The sequence below is a fragment of the Rhinatrema bivittatum genome, chromosome 17, assembly GCF_901001135.1.
Source record: "Rhinatrema bivittatum chromosome 17, aRhiBiv1.1, whole genome shotgun sequence".
In the NCBI taxonomy this organism is placed as follows: Eukaryota; Metazoa; Chordata; class Amphibia; order Gymnophiona; family Rhinatrematidae; genus Rhinatrema; species Rhinatrema bivittatum.
In genome coordinates, this window is record NC_042631.1 from 48,918,706 (window position 1) to 48,935,680 (window position 16,975).

Genomic DNA, 16,975 nt, shown 5'->3' on the forward strand with positions numbered 1-16,975 from the left:
ATGCCATCCTGGACATAAAGCGCCATCCTGCCACCAAGTTGCTCCTCTCTGTCATTGCAATTTAATTTGTACCCTGGTGTAGCACTATCCCATTGGTTATCCTCTTTTCACCATGTCTCAGAGATGCCAATTAAGACTATGTCATCATTCGCTGCTATATACTCTAATTCTCCCATCTTACTTCTTAGACTTCTCACATTAGCATACAAACATTTCAAAGTTTGTTTTTTGTTTGTATTAACATTCTGCTTTTCAGTTGACAGGGATAAATTGGAATCTTGACAATATCATGTCACGCTCCCCCCCCCCACACAATTAATACCCTTCACAGTACTACGCTGATAACCCCTTAGCCCCCTCACACAGCCCCGCTGCCACACAATTAAGTAACACATCCGCCACCCTCAGTTCATTTGACACCACGAAACACACCGAGATAGAAACCATCCTTAAAAAAATCAACCCTGCAACCCACCCCACGGATACCATCCCCACCAAAACCCTTCTCTCATTCCCCAACATCATCTCCAAACCTATCACTGACATTATTAACTGCTCAATCTCCTCCGGCACAGTACCCAGCCTACTCAAGCAAGCCATAATTAAACCCATCCTTAAAAAACCTACCCTTGACCCAATGGACCCAGCCAACTACCGCCCAATCTCCAATCTTCCCTTTATCTCAAAAATTCTAGAAAAAATCATCAACAGGCAATTAACCTATCTTGATGACCACCACATCTTATTCCCATCGCAATTCGGCTTTCGCCGTCACCACAGCACTGAAACCCAACTAACCTCCCTCTCTGACCACATCCTAAAGGTCAATCATATATCCTCGCCCTTCTGGATATCTCCGCAGCATTTGACACAGTCCACCACACCCTACTAATCGAGCGACTAAGAGAAATAAGTATAACTGACACCGCCCTCTCCTGGTTCAAATCATACCTTTCCAACAGGCAATACCAGGTAAAAAGTGGGCCCTGCCAATCGAAACCTGTCAACCTGCTACAAGGCGTTCCCCAAGGCTCCGCCCTCTCCTCCACCATGTTCAATATATACCTTTTACCCCTCTGCCAACTGCTATCAAGACTCGGCCTCCCACACTTCATATATGCCGACGATGTTCAGATCCTCATTACTGTAACCGATACCATACCCAATGCCCTAAAAACCTGGGAAACCGCACTTGCAGCCATCAGCTCCCTGCTCGCCAACAATTATTTAGCCCTCAATACCTCCAAAACGGAGCTCCTCCTCATTTCACCCCCCCACATCAACCACTATCCCACCCTCAACCCACCCCTTCCCACCTCCACATTCACTCAACAAGTGCGAAGCCTTGGTGTCGTCCTTGATAACCACCACAATTTGAAGAAATTCATTAACTCAACATTGAAAGAGGGTTTCTTCAAGCTCCACACACTCAAAAAACTGAACCCCCTGCTCCACATCAATGATTTCCGCACAGTCCTGCAAGCTACCATTCTTGCCAAGCTTGACTATTGTAATGCCATCCTCCTCGGCCTCCTGAAAAACGCCCTCCGGCCCCTACAGATGCTCCAAAATTCAGCAGCGCGCATACTCACCAATGCCCACCGAGGTGATCACATCACCCCTGTCCTCAAGCTCCTACACTGGTTGGCAATCAACTCCAGGATCATTTACAAAACACTCACCCTTATCCACAAAACCACCTACAATCATGACACGTCCTGGTTCAAAGATCACCTCCGAATCCGCACCCATGATAGACCAACCAGGGCTCAACACCGAGCCACAATGAACACTCCCTCTCCAAAGCTGTCCAAACTTAAATCCACCAGGGGACGTGCCCTCTCCCTAGCCGGACCTGCCCTCTGGAACAGAATGTCTCCAAACCTTGTCAAAAAAGATTCAAACAGAACCTCAAGACCTGGCTCTTTAAACAGGCATTCACCTAAGCCCCCCACATAATCTCTTTATTACCACCTTTTCGCTCCTTTGAAATTTACCAAATTATACAGTATGTTCCAGCTAGTCCCCCGCAGCCATCTCCCTCCCCCCCCCTGCTCTTCCTACCCAAAATCTATACTCCCAGCTACCATTCTCTTGCAACTGCTATGAACTATTCCTGGTGTATTTCTCTGCACTTTCCCTGTAAAAGCACGATGTCCCGTGTCATTTGTTACAATCATGTTAACTACCATTAACTTACTCGTTACAATATGTTCCCTGCAAAACTCATCCTGTTACTTATTCCAATCAGTCATGATGACCCCATATTAATGTACACTTTGTAAATAGCTCGCTACAAAACCGGTTGTGTTACCTGTTCGAATTTCTCATTGTTACCTTTATTAACCTTCACTTTCTTCCTTGTTCTCTGTAAAGCTTGTTGCTATTTTTAGTTATCTGTGAACCGAGATGATGCTCCCAACGTATCCCGGTATACAAAAACACTCAAATAAATAAATAAAATAAATCGGTGCCGAGTAACTTTTTGTATGTTTGTTACTTCAAAGTGCCTGGTAATTGAGGGACTTTGTGTCACTGTAACTGAAGGGTCAACTTAATTTTAATGTTTTTCCTTTGGTGAGTAGTAAAGGGAAAAATATTCCAGTTCAGCCCAGGGAGGCATTTCAGAGATTATCTTCCAGCAATGTAGTATGAATAAACCTTTAATTGATAAATGTAGGTATTTCTTGGGATCTTTTATATTTTGCAGGCTCTTTCCAAAAATCACAGAGCACATATTCATCAGACTGTGACATGATTTTTGAAATATATCTTTTTTCAAAACAAATTATAATATTTAAAGCTTGATGTCCATTTTTGTGATTTTACAGGACTGCTCTGGGAAGGCTTGTGGTGGAGACGTAATGAGAGCTGGGTTTAATTATAAAAGCTCAGGGGGAGCCTATGAACCTGAAAAGGAATTGAGGAGGGGGGTGCAAGGCTGAGGACCCAAACCTCTCAGGGGGACCCCCGGCCGTTCATTATTCAGGACACTGCAGTGAATAAGCTTACACAGGGAAAGGGAGGGGGTGCCACGGGGCTCACTGGCCCTGGGTTGATTTTCCAGAAAGATCGGCAGCACTGCAGGCCGAGGAGCAGAGGAAGGAGGAGCGACAGAAGGAGGGAGAGGGGAGGGGGGCAGGGGTAAAGAGGGGAGCCAAAGAAGGGACTGATGCTGTGCAGTAGATTTGGGGGGGGAGGGGGCCGCAGAAAGGATGGGGGGGAGGGCTGCTGGGCAGAGCGGATGGGGGGAGAGGGGACTCCCACTCTTGGGCTTGGGGGTGGGTGAGAGGTGAAAAGAGGATGCAAGACCAACAGTGAGGAGGGGTTGAAGAAAGAGGAAAAACCTAGGCAAGGGGTAGGAGGGATGCCAGAGCAAGAAATGGGGGGAGAAGGAGGGGAACTCAGGATAAAGCATGGAATGGGGGTTACAGGGCAAGGTGTGGAGAAGAAGAATAGGAGGATTCGGGGGCACAGAGTGGGAGTGGGGGAAGTGGGGGATACAGAGGAAGGAGGGGAGGGGAAGGGATTGCTGGGCATGGGGTGGGGAAGAGAAAGAGGGAGATGCTAGTTAGGGGGGGAGCGAGAGGGAGGGGGTGCTTTGCTTGAAGCCCCTCCACCACTATAAGGAGAATTGTGCCTTGCTGCTAAAGGAGAAAGCGCTGTGTCAAGAGCAGATATTGGTAATTCTGTATATCTGCCCCGGGCTTAAAGAACCTGAATGTAATCCGCTCTGAAGGGCCTGAAAAGCAAACTAGTAAAAGAATAAATTGATAAAAAATAAGGAAGATGGCCAGGCCTGGCCTGTCTCCAGTTGTCCTCTGATTTGAAGCTTTTCTCTGCTTTCCTGTTTCATGTAGGACCACAGATATCCCCGGAGAAAACAATCACACGGCAACAGCCACAATACACGTGAAACATCCTGGATGTGGACAATAAGCCTCCCTGGTTCCAGCCTTGTGCCTTCCTGAACGGCAACAGCAAAATCTGCATCAAACCCTGGCTACAAGACCTGGGTGAACGTCTCCGAGCGCCCAGTAAGCAGCATGTTAAGGCCTTCCCTGCATTTCTGAGGAGCTGCTGTCTGCCTGCTCACCCCTGAGGAGCCAGCAAGCAGTCTCTTCTCACTAGCAGTCTGCATGCAAAACATTTGGCTTCATTCTTCATTTTATTTCTGTTTTATTGTTTGTGGGTTTGGGGTTTTTTTTTAATGTATTCTTTTAGTTTTCAATTTGTTTTTGTTTTTAGTGCACAGTATTTACAAGGAGCAGACACTAAAACATTTTAGAGTCTACTATTTGCAAATAGAAGAAATACAATGACAGAAAAGAACAAAACTGAACTTGCACTCATTGTTTTTGTTGTGTTGTTTAAAAAGAACATTGAAATGGCAGAGAAAATGCCAATGATATTTTCAAAGGCATTCCAATGGCTGCACACCCCTCAAATAAGGAGCGGACTGGAGGGAACTTCCCTAACCCTAACTCTATCCTCCTCCCTCTTCCCCTCTCCTCCCCGACCCCTACCTACCCCTGACTCTTTTTCTGCTCCTCTGGAGCAGAAGTATCTTCCGCACGCTGGCCAGCTTGCTGGGGCGCACTTCCCCGGACAGCGTTGCCAGCCGCCCACGGCCTGCCCTTTCTGAGGGCCCGGCATTTTGGCATGGTTTCGGGGGGTTATGCATGTGACCAGGCCCTTTAGAAAATGCATGCGGCGCAACACAGGACACAGCCACACACGTCACCCCTGATTTTACGCGTGTGGGCCTTTTAAAATTAACAAACAGTATGCAGAGAGTTCTGTTATACTCCTGCTAGCTCCTGGAGGACCCACTAAGTGCTAAGCACTGGGCTCTAATTCTGCCTCAAACTTGCATAGAGTTTTAACCTTGGCACCCAGTATCACAGAGGGCACGTGCCGTGCGTTCAGCATTTCAAAGGAAATGTTCCATGATCTTAGCACAGGGTTGAGAAACGTGCCATGGTTTCAGCACTGCATAGCAGACAGCCCTTGTCCCCCAGATTTTGGGGGCGGCAAAAGAGGGAGAGTGTAAGTACTTGGAGTAGGGGGTGGGAAGGGAGCCGGGCTTGATTGCATGGGAGGAGAAGAACTAGGAAGGGGACTGAATGTTGGGGAGAGGGTGAGTGAGAAGGATTGAATGCTGGGGGAAGTAAGATGGGTGGGGAGGGATACTGAGAAAGAGGCGAGAGCCAGCATAGATGATTGCTGGGCAAGGTGAATACTGGGAGAGGTGAGAGGAGAAGGGTGAATGCTGGGGGAGGGGATAGAAGAATGAATAATGAGGAGGAGAGGTTCGAATTAGTGTGAGGACTGGGGGGAAGAGGAGATCTGGAGGTGGTGATCTATGGGCGAGGGGGAATAAAGGGGAGAGGTAGGAGAAGGAAAGGAGAGGTCGTGAGGAAGAGTTACCAGGGTGAGGAGGATGTAAAGGAGGAGGAAGAAGAGGTGGTGATGAGGGGAGAGAGAGATGATGAGAAAGAGATGCAGGAGGAGGAGAACAGACACAATAGGAGAAAAGAGCAAGAATAAAGGCAGGAGACCAAACTTCAGACTACAGTGGCAGCAATGTTTCTTTGATTAGATTGTGAGCCTTCCAGAGACGGAGAAGAGAAACATCTACAGCGCCTGAATGTAACTCACATTCAGCTCCCAGTGAAAAAAGCATGAGCAAAATAAAGAAAGAAATAATATTTGCAATTTAAATCGTATGTGGAATTTATTTTTTTTTAATGATTTTAAAATATATTTGTAGCAATTGACAAATGACACTGCTTCTACTGTCTTTTGCATGTATTATTTACAGTGGATTTGTACCAAATGCTGTATTTAGCTGGTAGCTTATTTTTTCGGAGCAGCAATGGTGATGCTCGCTATACTTACTGTTTCTTCCTGTCCCTCCTCTTTCCTCACCCTCTTCTACCCCACCTTCAATAAGCCAGCAATGCAAACGTGGGTGGCTGACATAGGAAGTTTGCTCAGCATGGGGTAGAAATCGTCCTGCTCTGACCAGCCTTGTCATTAACACAACTCCCATGTTCTCACAGAGTGATGCTTTGGTTCTGCGGCCTGGACATCTTTATGCAATTGATGGTGACACTGGCATTAATGAACCCATCGCATATGAAATCATCAGTGGTAAGTAAATAGAAACAGAGAAACATGATGGCTGAAAAAGACCATATGGCCCATCCACTCTGCCCATCTGTCCAATTAATTTACCCCCTTTCAGTCTCATCTCATGACCCCTCATTCTAGAGCCTCCTTTCCGTTGAAAAAGGCTCAACGCCTGTGCATGGAAACCTTTGAGATACTTGAATGTCTCCTGTCATATCTCCTCTATCTCACCTTTCTCTGGGGCAGCTATGGGCAAACAATGGCCTGTCACCAATTTTATTCTTTAATTATGTGTGACCCGGGGTGCAGGAATCTAAAATCAGTCATGACAATAAACAATACTAAAAAACATTTCAAAATAGATGAAGAATAGAACATATAATTAAGAAGAATAAGAATAAAAAAATGTTAGAACATAATATAAGAACATAAGGAAATGCCATTACTGGGTCAGACTAAGGTCCATCGAGCCCAGTATCCTGTTTCCAACCGTGGCAAATGCAAGTCATATGTATCTGGCAAATACTCAAACATTAGATAGATCACAAGCTACTGTTGCTTATTAATTACCTTATTAATTACCTTAATAATACAAAATCCTCAAGCTAATAGCACCTCTGGCTACGTGTAATACAGAACCGCCCCCTCTCTACTCCCCCCCCCCCCTTCAGCCAGAAAGCAAACCTAGAATCCTTTGAACTCACTTCCTCACTCGAAATTGAATCGATTCTCAAAAAGATGAAACCTTCCACTCATCCGATAGATGCCATTCCATCTAAATTACTACTCACCATCCCAAACATCATTCCAGGAGCTTACTATGCGCTGAGAGAAAAAGAATTTTCTTCGATTTGTTTTAAATGAGCTACTTGCTAACTTCATGGAGTGCCCCCTAATCTATCTGAGATAGAGAATAAGTCTATCTGAGATAGAAAATAATCGTTCCCTGTACGTACCCGGATCAGTACAGACTGCTGGGTTATGCCTCCCTTCCAGCAGATGGAGTCAGAGAAAAAGCTGAAAGGCATCCCCTGATAACCCGATGTGCCACCTGTGATCCTTCGGTATTTCTCTGACTCCAGCAGATGAAGGAAGGGCTAACACAAGGACTTGTACCAGACACGCTGAAACTAGCCACTCTCAAACCCTCTCCTCAAGAAACCCAACCTGAACCCTGCAGACCCGGCCAATTTCCGCCCCATCGCTAACCTACCGTTTGTCGCCAAACTCATGGAGAGAATAGTTAACAAACAGTTGTCGGAATTCCTAGAAGACCACAAGATTCTCACAACAGCCCAATTCGGATTCCGCAAATCCCTCAGCACGGAATCCCTTTTTAATCTCATTGACAGACAGAGTCCTCTCTGGCTTGGAGAAAAAGACCCCCTACCTCTTGGCACTTCTCGATATATCTGCAGCTTTCGACACTGTAAAGCATTCTATCCTCATCAACCGGCTCTCAGACATAGGCATCTCAGGATCAGCCCTTGAATGGTTCAGATCATTCCTTAACAATAGGACATACAAGGTCAGTATAAGCAACAAGGAATCACACCCGGTCAAGTCACTCTTGGAGTCCCACAAGGATTCTCCCTCTCCCCAACCCTGTTTAACATTTATCTTCTCCCACTATGTCATCTGCTCTCAAGTCTAAAGATCACACACTTCATATACGCCGACGACGTCCAGATCCTGTTGCCTATCGCTGAATCTATCTCCAACACCATCAATTCTGGAACAACTGTCTACAGTCCATAAATTCCCTCCTCACTAGCCTTAACTTAGTTCTCAATATTGCAAAAACGGAACTTATGCTGATCACCCTGGATGACAACTGTCAGGCTGCCAACAATCTAATCACACTGCTAATGATCTCCCCCACTCATGTAAGAGACCTTGGCGTTACTATCGACAATAGGCTGAATCTCAAAAAATTTGTCACAACACTACGAAAGAATGTTTTCACAAGCTACACATATTGAAAAAGCTTAAAACCCTCTCCTCCACTTTCAGGACTTTAGAACATTCCTCCAAACTATACTATTTTCAAAAATTGACTATTGCAACTCTCTGCTAATTGGCCTCCCAGCTATCACCACCAAATCATTACAATGCTGCAGAACTCGGCTGCCAGGATCCTAACCAACTCTAGTAGAGGAGAACACATCACACCTATTCTAAAGAACCTTCACTGGCTCCCTATTAAATTTAGAATCATATTCAAAGTACTAACCATAACCCACAAGACCATTCATTCCCAAACTTCGCTAAATCTAAGTGACCCACTTCGTCCCCACGCATCATCGAGACCAATCAGATCCAGCTACTTAGGCACCTTACATGCACCTCCAGCCAAGTCATCGCTCAAGAAACGTGCATTCTCGACCACTAGCCCCTCTCACTGGAATGCCCTCCCCACAGACCTTCGGCTATAAACTTGTAGTTGGACGTTCAAAAAGAAGCTCAAAACTTGGCTTTTCACAAAAGCCTTCACTTAAAGGTCTCTCCCTCAGGGTCAGATTCACGATGATGCGAGATGTCAGACGCCATAACCATTTAATCTTATAAGTTAATCTCATTATTTCCCCACTAGCTGTATTTTATAATGCATTCATGCTTTTCAAGTCTGCTGTAAATCCAAGTTTGTTGAATGTTTATTTATTTTTTGTATATTTATACTTATATTATAATCATTTAATTTTATTTTAAGTCGTTCGCTGCTTTATCTATAAGTTCATACGAAGTTAGCCCTGTTATCTGTACCCTCTTTTTTGATGTAATTTCCAACTTTGGTTCTATGTAACTGACGTGATATGTACTAGTACAGGAACATCGGTATATAAAAGCCTTAAATAAATAAATAAATAATAGCAGTTTATGGTTTTAACCTCTAAGAACTTATCCAAACCTTTTTTAAACCCAGTAACACTAACTGCTGTAACCACATCCTCTGGCAGTGAATTCCAGAGCTTAACTATGCGCTGAGAGAAAAAGAATTTTCTTCGATTTGTTTTAAATGAGCTACTTGCTAACTTCATGGAGTGCCCCCTAGTCTATCTGAGATAGAGAATAAGTCTATCTGAGATAGAAAATAATCGTTCCCTGTACGTACCCGGATCAGTACAGACTGCTGGGTTATGCCTCCCTTCCAGCAGATGGAGTCAGAGAAAAAGCTGAAAGGCATCCCCTGATAACCCGATGTGCCACCTGTGATCCTTCGGTATTTCTCTGACTCCAGCAGATGAAGGAAGACAAAACCTGCGGTCCTGTTCCTTGCAAATTTGGTTCTTATCTATTTTAAGAAGGGGGGTTCTTCTACCCTTACTTGCCTCTGACTAGATCAGCTCTTAGTACGTTGCATTAAAAAAAAAAAAAAAAAAGTAAAACATAAGGAGCCATAACAGTACAGATCTTATCAAAGGGGGGAGGGCAGTTTTTGTCTCCTCACCCCAGATAGAAGGCAGGGCTGGGCTTCTTGCCTTAGAGCAGAGCCTTCCAAAGTGTGTGTCGCAACACTTTAGTGTGTCGCCTGCAGTGTGCCGGTGTGTCGCACAAGCCCGGTGCACGTGACACACCGGCAAGTGGGAGCCAATGCGGCCGCCGATGGACCTCATCCCACTGGCGGCTGAGCAGGTAAATATCGCTGTGCTGTGTGCCACAGACACACAGAAGGAAGATCGGTAGGGCCGTGGTGGAGCTCACGTCACCACGGCCCGAAGAAAAAGGGCACGTCTAATCATGCAGGTGCTCCTCCTCCTTCCTGCCCACACGGCCCCAGAAGAAAAATGTTGCCGGAGCCGCACAAGCAGAAAGGAGGAAGAGCATCAGCCGCATGCAGAAGAGGAGCAGCGTTGTTGCAGCGTGCGAGAAGAGGAGGAGGCCCGGGTAGCAGGGCCCCCACCGCGGATCGACCCGAAAAGATCAGGGCCGCCGCCGCGATCGGCCCGAGAAGATCAGGGCCGCCGCCGCGATCGGCCCAAGAAGATCAGGGCCGCTGCAGAGCCCATCCTGCAGCGACCCGTGAAGAGGAGGCCCAGAGGTAAGAGAGAGGCTGAGGGCCCGTAGAGCGTGTGTATGAGATGAGTTGAGAGATTGTGTGCGTGTATGAGGTGCGTTGAGAGATTGGGTGCGTGTATGAGGTGAGTTGAGAGATTGGGTGCGTGTATGAGGTGAGTTGAGAGATTGGGTGTGGGAGTGAGGACCTGAATGTTTGCAGAGACAGCATGTGAGAGCCTGTATGTGTGTGAGAGAGACAGCATTTGACAGCGAGAGCCTGTGCTTGAGCAAGACAGCATGTGGGAGTGAGAGAGAGCCTGGGTGTGTGAGAGTCAGACAGCATGTGCAAGAGAGAGACTGTGTATGAATGATTGTATGAGAGAGAGCATGTGACAGTGAGAGCCTGTGTGTGAGAGAGAGAGAGAGAGAGAGAGAGAGAGAAAGCATGTGAGAATGAGAACCTGACTGTTTGAGGGAAGAAGATAGATGGAGAGAAAAGAAATAGAAAAAAAGACAATATGAAAGGAAATGGCAAAAAAATAAGAAAGGGGAGGTGGAACAAAAAAGCCTGTGACCAACCGATTAGAAAACTAAGATCAAACAGCAAAGGTAAAAAAAAAAGAAATAAATTACTTTTTACTGATTGGCACATGTAATCTTTGGTAATGTGCAAGAGTAGCACTTTCTCTATGCGGATCTCACAATGTACGAGATCAACATGGAGGAAGTGGAAACCCACGGGCCTGCACAGAGGAGGCAGCAGAATGGGCTTCAGTGCCAATAGCAGCAATCAGCGCCTCCCCAATAGCCATGCGGCATCAGTGACAGTGGCAGCAGAGGAATGAGAGAGGCTCCGAGGTTGCTGGCAAAAGAAAGAAAGGGGGTCTGCCTTTAGTGTGCATGTGTAGGAGTGGGAGTCTGCCTGGGGGTGTAAGTGTGTGAATGCATGGGTGCCTGCCTGGGGGTCTGTGTGTGTATGAGAATGTATGGGTGTCTTCCTGGGGTTTGTATGTGTGAGAATAGGTGCCGGCCAGTGTGTAGTATATGTGTGTGTGTGAGAATGAATTGGTGCCTGCCTGGGGGTCTGTGTGTGTGAGAATGAATGTGTGCATGCCTGGGGGATGGTGAGGGAGTGGTGTGAAAATGAATGGGAGCCTGCCTGGGGGTCAGTTTCAGTGTGTGAGAATGACTGGGAGCTTGCTTGGGTGTGTGTGTTTGTGTGAGAATGATTGGGAACTTGCCTGGGTGTGTGTATGTGAGGGAGCCAGAGAGAGTGTGTATGAGAAAATCCAGGGGAGTAAGAGTTTGTGTGGGGGGAGGGTGTGTGGAGGGGGAGAGAGTGTCAGTGTCTGTGAGAGCGAGAGGTTATGGTGGGTATAAGAGCATGAATGTGTATGTATGTGACAGTGTATGTGTGAGAGAGAATGGACATGAGAGTCTGTGTGAGAGAGGATAACCTCCTAATCCTGGACAATATCAGGGTGACTGGAAATCAAGAGCTCCCACGTATGGACAGCAGGGGCTTTTTTAAATCCTTATTAGTTTTAATTATTGGGTGTTATTTGATATATGTGCTGTTTTTGAAATATTTTATTGGTGTTTGGGAAATTGTAAAAAATGTATATGATTTAATTAATAGAAATTCTATTTATCAGTAGTTTTAAAATATTCTTTTATTAGTATGGTTTTACTATTATAACTGATGCTTTATTTTTCTTGATTTTATTTGTTTTATGAGGAATGGTGGTTCTGTTTTTCCATTGTTAATACACAGAGTCTAGCTTCTTGGGGTTTCCATTTCAGTTTTTGTCTAATTTGTGCTCCTTTATTTTGTATTCTGTATTTGGTGAAGGTCTGTCTCTGCTCTGTGTGTGTGACCATTATGAGAGATTCTGTTAGCATAGGGATCTATAGCAATCTGGTTTGTTTTGTTTCCTCAGTAGGTGGTGTATTGGTATTCTAGGACCCAGTGTAATATTTACCCTTGCTTTTTCACAGGTAGGGTTATTGTTGTTTGAGTCCTTGGTGTTATTACTGTTATGTTACAATGGGATAGCAGTCTAGATTTTGAGTGTCTTTTTTGCGAGGTTTTATTTTAGTTCACAATGTGCCTGGCAGTGGAAGGTGTTTGTGCTGCTGTTACTGTGAGGTGACACCAGAATTTGAAAATATCTTTGAGTATGATGAGCTGTAAGGGAAACATCCAAGCTCCATCGTTTGGGGGAATTTCAGTGGATGCACAGAGTTACAGAACTGGAGGTGCAGGATTTATATTGACATTCTGTCCCTTCCTATAAATTCCAGGCTTCACTCTCAGAGCCATATAGAATTAGTTGAATGAGGCTATCAAATAATTATATAATGTGAATCTGGCCAGCTTTTTAAAAATATGCAGAAGACCCTTTGGACTTTATTAACACCAAATATTCAAATGCTGTGTTCATCCCATCAAGCTCATATATCTCATTAAAGAGGTAAATTGAATAACACAATAACTGTTTTATTATTGTTACTCATAAATTATAACAATAACATTAATCTTGGAATATTATATATTTTTAATATAAATGAAACCTTTTCACAAGATATGTTGTGTCGTGAAACATTTTATTTTGTATATTATGTATATTATGTATATATTTAAGGAAATAAATTGTCGAAATACATTTTGTTCGTTTAACCATTAACCTCTGGTTTGCTAGTAGACTGAATTACTGTGTCCCGAAATTATGTTTGTCTAAAAAGTGCATCACCAACATGAAAAGTTTGGAAAGCTCTGCTCTAGATTCTTATGATCCGTAAATACGGTAATTTGATGTTGAGCACCTTCGAGCCAAGGCCGCCATACCTCGAATGGCAATTTAATAGCCAGGAGCTCTTTATCTCCGATCCCATAGTTCTTCTCTGCTGGAGAGAAACGTCGCGAGAAGAAAGAGCAGGGATGTAATGCTTTGGAGTCTCTGGTTTGGCTCAATAGCCTCTACAACGACGTCAGAGGCATCGACCTCTATGATGAATGGCTTGTTGGGGACTGGATGACGCAGGCAGGATTCAGTGGAAAAGGCAATCTTTAAATTCTTGAACACGGAAATGGCCTCCGCAGACCATTTAGAAGCGTTGGCCCCCTTCCGGGTCATGGCAGTCAAGGGCACAGTTAAAGAAGAGTAATTCTTTATAAAGCTTCTATAATAATTGGTGAACCCCAAAAATCATCTCAGGGCCTTCAGGCTGGTAGGTTGGGACCACTTTTTTTTTTTTAATTTATATTTTATTGAATTTAAACAATTTATAATCAAGAAAACACTTCTTGTTTGAAACAAAATACAAAATAAACAATAGTACACAGGCAATTTAACTATTACAGCATACTTATTTGTATCATTGTCAAAGTCCACAATCTGAGATCCAAGTTTTATACCTCAAGAAAATTTTGCTTTAGCAATTTAAATAAAAAAATAGAAACTAAACACTGTTGATTTATATCATCACTAACAAACCTTTGGGGCGGATTTTAAAACCCCTGCGCGCGCCGGCGCGCTTATTTTGCATAGGCCGCCGGCGCGCAAGTCCCGGGGCTTTCGAAACGGGGAGGGAGGGGGCTTGTCCAGGGGCGTTCCCGAAATGACGCGGCGTTTCGGGAGCGTGCTGCGGTGTTTCGGGGGCGGGCCTGGGGGCGTGGCGCAGGCCCGGGGGCATGGTCGAGGCCTCCGGACCACGCCCCCAGGACCGGAGGACGGAGTGGGGCTGCCGGCGACGCGCACAAAGGTAAGGGGGGGTTTAGATAGGGCCGGGGGTGTGGGTTAGGTAGGGGAAGGGAGGGGAAGGTGGGGGGAGGGCGAAGAAAAGTTCCCTCCAAGGCCGCTCCGAGGCTACGAGGCCGCTCCGAAATCGGAGCGGCCTCGTAGGGAACAGGCAGGCCGCGCTGGGCTCGGCGCGCGCAGGTTGCACAAATGTGCACCCCCTTGCGCGCGCTGACCCCGGATTTTATAAGATACGCGCGGCTATGCGCGTATCTTATAAAATCTGGTGTACTTTTGTTCGCGCCGGTGGCACGAACAAAAGTACCGGCGCGCGTATTGTTTTAAAAATCCGCCCCTTTATGTCTTACTTTTCACTAATCAATAGGGGAGGAACTTCCAGGTATTGGAATTTTCCCAACAAGGAAAGCTGTGAGCTGGTTTGGATGAAAAAAAAACATATGATAAACCTTAATACTTAACTAAACACTTACAAGGGAATTTCAAACAAAAACATCGCTCCAATTCCAAACTCTCGATCTTAAAACTAGAAATTGTTTCTTCTTTTTTGAGTGGTTTTAGAGAGATCAGGAAATATATTCACCTTCTGACCTAGGAACAGCTCAGATCTATGTCTAAAAAACATTTTTAATGACCATTCTTTATCTGCTTCTAACAAAAAAGAGACCACTAAGGTGGCAGGTACAATTTGATCTTTCTGAGATGTTTCTAAGAATTCTGTTAAATTTAATTGCAACAGATCAACAAGAGGTATATCTTTACTTTCTTTTCCCCCATCTTCTTATACTAATTTTGCTTATTGGTATATAATATATCCTAGATGTTTACTGGCAGGGCCTGTTCTGGTACCTTCAAGATCTCTAACATATATTTTTCCACATCTCTTTAGGTGATATCAATTGGCTTTTGGGAAATTAATAAATCGTAAATTTTTCCCTCTCAGAGTATTTTCTATATTCTCTAACTTAGTAGTCAGAATCTGATTTTCTTTCATTATTGCACTCTGCAAAGCTTTATTACTCTCTAGTTCAACTTTTATTTAGCAATGTTCTCTTTGGCCAATTTTATTTCTTTTCCACTCCCGTAGTCTTGTATCCATTTTCTCCACATATATATATACCCGGCGACATCTGGTTGTAAATATTGTCATTTAAGGACTGGATAGCTTCCCATATAGAGTCTAGAGAAATAGTTGTTGGTTTGATCAAATCAGCTCTTTTCAACTGTGGAAAAACATATTCTACCTCAGGGTTCCCCCCTATATTAGCTTTTCTGACATCTCCCCCAGATCCGATGGTAATATCGAGAAGCTAGGCAAGTCCATAGATGATTTACTTCCTGTTCAGGTAGATTCTGATCTTCACTGACCATAACCTGATCAGGGGTTTGAATTTGCGGCCTCTTCTCTGCTGGATTACCTGGGGGCGTTCGTTCTATCGGGGATAGAGTGGTACAAAGTTCAAGAGAGGGGCCAGTTAAATCTTCTCCTTACCCTCACTCAGCGAACATTCACCCGATAACAGCGTTCCTCGGTGTACATGAGCGTCATCGGGCCTAGCATAGTTGTAACTAGTCCCGGTTGGGCCTCTTTCTCTCTTTGGCCCTCCGTTTTCTCACTGAATGAGGCATTGAAATAATAAAAAAATGCTAAGCCTTCGGGTTCTACTTATGTTTTGCCGGAGCTTCACTTAACCTTGGGTCTCTTGGGACCACTTTTTAATACTCTCGAGGTTTTTGGGGATCCTCTGGAAGCCATCTTTAGACACAATGTAGCCAAGAAAAGGCATGGAGTCTTTATGGAATTCGCACTTGGATAGCTTGGCGTAGAGCTGATGTTCTCGTAGTCTTCGTAGTACTTGTTTGACATTCTCTAGATGGGTAGACAAGTCCTGTGAAAATATCAGGATATCATCTAGGTAAACCACGACACTCTTGTACAACAGGTCCTGCAAGATGTCGTTCATCATGTTCTGGGACACGGCGGGTGCGTTGCACAGGCCGAAAGGCATTACTAAGTACTCGAAATGACCATCTCGAATGTTGAAGGCTGTTTTCCATTCATCGCCACTGTGAATGCGAATTAAGTTATAGGCCTCCTTCAGGTCAAGTTTCGAAATATTTTGGCACCTTGAAGCCGGTCGAACAGCTCTGAGATTAAAGGCAGGGGATATCGTCCTTTGATTGTGATCTCATTTAGACCTCGATAGTCGATACAAGGACGCAATGTACCGTCCTTCTTTCCCAAGAAGAAGAAACCTGCGCCGGCTGGAGACTTTTATGGTCGAATGAATCCCTTCTGTAAGTTTCTCCTCGATGTATTCGGACATAGCCTTGTTCTCTAAGGCAGAGAGAGGATAGACACGTCCTTTAGGAGGTTCAGTGTTAGGTTTCAGCCTTATGGCACAGTCGTACGATCACGCAGCAGTTCTCCGTGGAAGATGGCACTGGTGCTGGAACGGAGGCAGGCACTCGAGGAGCAAGTACCGGTTCCAGGGAAACAGTTCTGAGGAGTAGATGGTAGTAGTGCTCACAGATGGTGTCTGTAGCGAATTCTTCCAAGTAGAAGAGGAGATGGACACAGGCAGCGAGTCAGGGAACATGGGCCCTCGAGGAGCGAGTACCAATTCCTGATAGCGACCTGAAAGAAGCAGAGAGGCCCCTGAGGAGTGGGTACCTCGTTAACAGCAAAGAATCCAAATAGAAGTTGGAGACAGAGTAGCTGGGTACGGAGAGCGAATCCCATCTGTAGGAAATCCCTTGCTAACTCAAAGGCTAGCAATAAACAACAGGCTTAATATCCGGGCAGCGTGACATCATCACAGGGGGATGCCCCTGAGGTTCGCACCATAGAGGAATAAGAATGAGGGCCACGTCGTGTGCATGCCCTGAAGTACCTGAGGAGCATGGTGGGAGGCAGCGTCCAAGCCGGCCCGGGATGCTGGAGAGGATGGTGGGCAGACGCCGCGGCAGCCAGATGTCATAGGGAGCAGGAGGATTCGCAGAAAAAGAAAGGTAGGCGGAGTGAAGCCGTCGGGCCGCGACGGTTGCAACAATGGTTTACAAATTCAGCACAGCTTGCATATCTT

General features: G+C 45.2%; 1 protein-coding gene across 5 annotated transcripts in view; it reads left to right on the forward strand.

Moving 5' to 3' along the window:
• The window catches only part of LOC115079390 (cadherin-related family member 5-like), a 208,628-nt gene that overhangs the window by 92,206 nt on the left and 99,447 nt on the right, over window positions 1-16,975 (forward strand). For 3 of the 5 annotated variants that reach the window (XM_029582945.1, XM_029582946.1, XM_029582947.1), the window contains exons 1-2: window positions 3,981-4,037; window positions 6,066-6,156. The gene's annotated coding sequence lies outside the window, so the exon portion shown is untranslated. Of the gene's footprint in view, window positions 1-3,860; window positions 4,038-6,065; window positions 6,157-16,975 lie in introns of those variants that run through there. The other 2 variants (XR_003853278.1, XR_003853279.1) reach the window with 1 other exon arrangement.